Source organism: Pelmatolapia mariae, linkage group LG9, assembly GCF_036321145.2.
Source record: "Pelmatolapia mariae isolate MD_Pm_ZW linkage group LG9, Pm_UMD_F_2, whole genome shotgun sequence".
NCBI classification, from domain to species: Eukaryota; Metazoa; Chordata; class Actinopteri; order Cichliformes; family Cichlidae; genus Pelmatolapia; species Pelmatolapia mariae.
This window is the reverse complement of record NC_086235.1, coordinates 38,860,662-38,865,744: the sequence shown is the minus strand read 5'-3', so window position 1 is coordinate 38,865,744 and position 5,083 is coordinate 38,860,662. Positions and strand designations below refer to the sequence as shown.

Sequence of the window (5,083 nt, the reverse complement as noted above, 5' to 3'; positions counted from 1 at the left end):
CTCTCAGTATTCATTAATAATTAGAAAGCATCTAAACATTCTGGTCGTGGATTTTTACAGTCTTAGTTCCGCTCGCTGTCATCATTATAATCATCATGATCAATGGCGAGGTCCTGAGGTGGGCGGGGCTGTCTCTGGTGATGAAACCATGAAGGAACACCATCTGGCACGTGTTGGTGAAACATCCCAGTACACTGGTGTAGTTTCCTCTCCAGCTGTTTGACATTTGACACTTCAACATTAAGGGGAAGAAGAAGAAACAGTGTTAGGTCAGGTGACCACATGGTTTCTAAAAAAACTGACAGGAAGTAGACAGTCCAAGACTGACATCCTGCCCATCTGAGAGTTTGAAAACATACATGCAAAGATTTAATTGTATTACAGTCAAAGTTGGATGTTCGTTTTTGTCCTTTAAAAATGTTTGTGTATTTGAAAGCACTAACATTTAGGGATGACTCGGATCGTCTCTCTCTAAGAGTATCTCCTTTAAAGGGGAGACAAGTGTGTCCACTGATCCACGTCACTTTACCTGGATGATGACTCCTCTCTCCCTCACCCAGAAACACTCCTAAAATAACCAAGCAAATAAATAATACTGAAGATTTACTCACATTACAAAAACATCAAAAACATCTCCCTTTGATTCCATTCCTGCTAAACATCAGGCAACAAATATCCCAGTAAATCACAGTAAAATGTAAAGCACATGTTTTCTCTGCTTTGTCTAACCTCTGCAGAGCCTCTGTCAAGAAAAACATATCTGTAAGCATAAAACAAATATACATTTCATAACACGTCACTGGACAAACCTCGGTCAGTTGATTTCCTCTGTGCAGTGCAGACGAGCATCAGTCAGCAAGTCAAGGTGGTGAGATGGACTGGTGCTCTTTGTGACTCTGCTAGTTCTTCTGAGGAAACACCACCGTCTCTCCACACCGTCACCATCTGTGAGCACAAACTGCCGCTCTGCTCTGTCAGCATGTAGGAAATCACATATCACACACACAAGGGTGAAGAAACATTAGAGCTCAACTTTGGATACTTTAGATCTAAACAGATCAAAGTAGCTCTTAGTCTCAGCAATCAGACAAACAATGATACCATACTGATTCTGTATGAATACAATATGGTATTTTCAATACAGGTGTCAAATTAATGTATTAAAACTAATACAGATATATGTATATTTTTGATAAATTAGTTTGCTAAATTAGAATATATTTTTATTTTTTTTTCATTTAACAATTGCAACTGAAAGAAATTACATATTGAACAAAAATATATTGTCACATTCTGCATTCTCAAATACAAATTTCGCAAAGTAAATTTTTGATTAACAGAAAAAATATGAATTACAAAAAATAATTGTATATTATTAAAATATTATGCAACAGTGACCAAAGTCAGAATCATCATTACAGTACTGTGGACTTACTGCTTGCCTAATAGTGATAAACTTCAGGGGAGATAATTGATGACAGAAAACTGTAAACAACACTCTGAAGTCTGAAGCTTCTTTTCTTGTTTCTGTGACCTCAGCACGCTGACAGACTTGAAGTTGCTAAAGATTTTAAAAAGTGATAATTATAAGGAAGAAACTTCTCTTTTTCATCCGTTTAATCAAACATTTGATGCCTCAGCTGTCTCAGTCCTATAGCATTCTGCAACTACAACTAACCTGAGGAGGCTTGGATTTGGCTGCAGGTGCCCTTGTACATCCTTCTCAGCAGCACACATGTGGGTACCATTGAATCACACTTCTTCCTGAGCTTTGCTTCATCACAAGACTAAAGGTGGCATCCCGTGTCACGGTCTTATCATCATCCAATTGGAGAAGAAACATTTATGGTCATCCTGGTTTTGTTTTCTGATCCTGCAAAAAGACTGAGGACAACAAAGCCCAGAGAACAAGAGATACACTACATCCAACATTCAGACTCAACAGCCTCCATAAATGAAGAGCACCACGTTGGTCCAGTTATACTAGATATAAGCATACTTCACATTACTGTGTATGAATAATAATCAAGAGACAAACTGTGAAGATGCAGAGCATGATGTCCCATCATCAGACTGTAAACAAATATCCACCAGGCTTCTTTGTTGGCAGAGGTGATGATTCTCCCATCAGGGATCAGTAGCGTGTATTAACCTGTGGTATAAGCAGCAGTCACTGAAATGTTACTGTTTCAGATAAGAAATCTAGCACATAAAAGCAAGGGTGGGAGGGATCTCTACAAACTGACTTACCTCTGCGAGTGTGAGGCTGTTCCTCCAGCTTCAACAAAAATCTGACTCTCCAGTCACAGACAAACAAAAAACTCCAGCTGGGAGATAGAAAACACTGCCTGGGTCTTGCTGGATGTTGCTGGTCAGAGTCCACACATTAGCAGAGTGCTGCTTGGTCCCACTGACCCATGTGGACAGCGACTGTGGCGAACTGTTCTGGAAAATGGAAAAGAGAATTAAAATGACAAAAAGCCAAACAGGATTTCCACAAAGACTCTCTTAGAATCAGCAATCAGAAAATCATTGGTTCATATTACAATTAAATATGACCAGGCTCCTTAAATGAAAGCAGTTAAGATCTGATTTGATTTACATCCTTCACAGAGCGCATTTGTCCAGGCTGTCAGGTAAACATAGAATTAATCTCAGGTAACATGACTCACAGTAGAGATTCAGTAAGAAAGATTGCTAGCTCTAATATTATTACCTCACCAACAGCTCAGATTTCTAGAAGTATTTAAACAAATGTCAGTCTATCGATTCATTTTCTTCTGAATATTCAATTCATGTTCACAGTGGGAGGGTGGGGGGTATCGTGGAATTTTGTAAATAAAGTCTGCAACACAGAAAGAGCTGTGATCAAGCTATTTATTACTGTGCGCAGGAGAGCCAACACACATCAAACATCACAGTTCACAGTCATGTCAGCTCTGCCACAGAAGTCGTGCTCCCACTCCTTTATGCAATCCAAGGAAGAGGGAGGAAGTTACAAACTGATCATACCACACTTCACACGCCTCGCTATGAAACCTAATGGATCAATGGTTATGCTGTTTTGTGCCCTTGGTCTTATCAGCACCTGTAAAGGGAGTTGTTTTCTCAAACTGCTGATGCTGAAGTAAGTTCATCTAGTTTTAGAAACTTTCACTGAACAGTCTATAACAGTGTCACAACTAAGCATATGCATAAGCACTTAAATACTTTAAATGAGAATAATAGAAAATTTCTATTACAGGAGCTAGAGCCTGTCCCAGTAGTCATAGGCAGAGCACACCTGGACAGGTACCAGTCTGTCAGAGGACTAACAGAGAGACAGACATCAGAGTAACAAATCTATTTAAAATTAATGTAAGCTTGCTACAGCTGTATGTATGAACATGTGTTTCTGTGCTCTCAGTCCACCTCTCAGGAACCTGGAGTTCATTTTTAGTCTACTTTAAACAGACCTCACAAAAGGCTGATGTGGCTGGATCAGTAGTCTGATTTAAGTACGATACCTTTGGCCAGGGATTAATCTGGTACATCGCTTCACTGCAGTCTTACAAATTATCCCCACACCTGAATAAAAAATATTGATATTTACAAATAACAGATTCAGCTGATGCAGCCTGACTCAATCTGATTCTAGATGTTCAGCACACACAGAGACACAGAGGGACTGTTTAAAGTTTACTGTTAACCTGAGTCACTGATCATTTACAGTATTACAGAGTCTGGCAGTCTTTGCATGATTTTCCACGTCACTGTAAGTTTCTAGCTGACTCTCAGGTGTGACAGGTGTGCCAGCAGGAAAGAGTAATAAGAACCTGCATCCTGAGGTTTGTCATGCAGGATTAAAGGAGCCAGGCTTTGTTCACACAGCTAGGATTGTATTTTACACTGACCCTGGGTCAGTATAAGTATCATACAGTTTAAACGAAGCACTGAAACTTGCACATATTTATTACAGATGCATTGAAGCTAATCTGGATATTTACTGTCAATCTGTGGCTGCGATTAATCACTTTAATGGAAACTTTATTAATTAGTAACTTCATCAGTCATGACAGAAGCTAATATTTCTGTGCTAACATCGTTTAAACAGTAACAGCTTTACTACAATATAAGCTAACGTTTACGCCGTAACTTTAAGCTAGCACCATAAAGACGGTAAAACACGTAATAATATCTACAAATGCATCTTAAAGCTGTTATATTAGCACTCGCTGTATTACTAACATAACCACATTAACATTATTGACACTCGCTGACTTTTAATAGTCATTCTATAAATGCTGTCCGTTTAAATGGTCTTACCTGTAACACTGCTGTATCCACCGGATTCCAGCCAGAGTGGATTCTGGAGTCTTCCACGCTCCTGTTAGTGATCCTCCATCTGGATGGATGATAACAACCTTCTGAACAATCTAGCAGGTGGATGGCCCACATCTATGGGACTGATTTCTGCTAATAACGCCCATTGTATGGACTGAAAACAGCCGAAGCGGGTGAATAAAGTCACCCAGTCGCTAGCTGTGCCATTACCCAGCATACACCTCTCCCTCCATAAATGCAATAAACGATACAAAAGTAATGGCCTATAATTAATTTATCTGCTGTATCTGCTGTTTCTCAGGTAGTTGCTTACATTATATAATATATTGTGTTCAGTACACGTCACTACAATGTGATTTCGGAAATGTATAAATATACGAACAACAGGCTCTTCCGCGGAAATCTCTTGTCGTCAATAAACAACGATTAGGGAGCAGTATAGTATTCAATAGGAGGACCCTGCACGTCAATTCTCGACGCCAGGGGGGTACCCTGCGCGTCGATAAGTGAAGCAGAGGGAGCCTGACCATGCGTCACACATTTGACGAGTTGGGAGTGAGAACGTGTTGCATGTACATACGTGTACATACCTTAATAAAAACAAGCAGGTGAGATGTTAGAATGCTTTTATTTCTATTCTAGTGGACACTCAATACTATAGACAGCTGCTGGGGTTTCTTTAACCTGAGTAGTGAGAAGTCCGCGAGCGGTTTGGGGGGGGGGGGGGTTGGAAACGATGTGCCGGGAGTCCGCTGTTGAG

The 5,083-nt window shown here is 40.0% G+C and overlaps 2 long non-coding RNA genes across 2 annotated transcripts; both read right to left on the bottom strand.

The window, feature by feature from the left end:
• Positions 1-309: 309 nt before the first annotated feature.
• LOC134635035 (uncharacterized) lies at positions 310-1,762 on the bottom strand. The gene is made up of 4 exons (XR_010094930.1): positions 1,679-1,762; positions 810-971; positions 444-568; positions 310-339 (listed from the first exon to the last, which is right to left on the bottom strand). It is a non-coding gene; the product is annotated as an uncharacterized LOC134635035 (long non-coding RNA).
• Positions 1,763-2,038: 276 nt separating this feature from the next.
• LOC134635098 (uncharacterized) lies at positions 2,039-4,474 on the bottom strand. The gene is made up of 3 exons (XR_010094931.1): positions 4,306-4,474; positions 2,251-2,445; positions 2,039-2,152 (listed from the first exon to the last, which is right to left on the bottom strand). It is a non-coding gene; the product is annotated as an uncharacterized LOC134635098 (long non-coding RNA).
• Between the last annotated feature and the right edge of the window lie 609 nt (positions 4,475-5,083).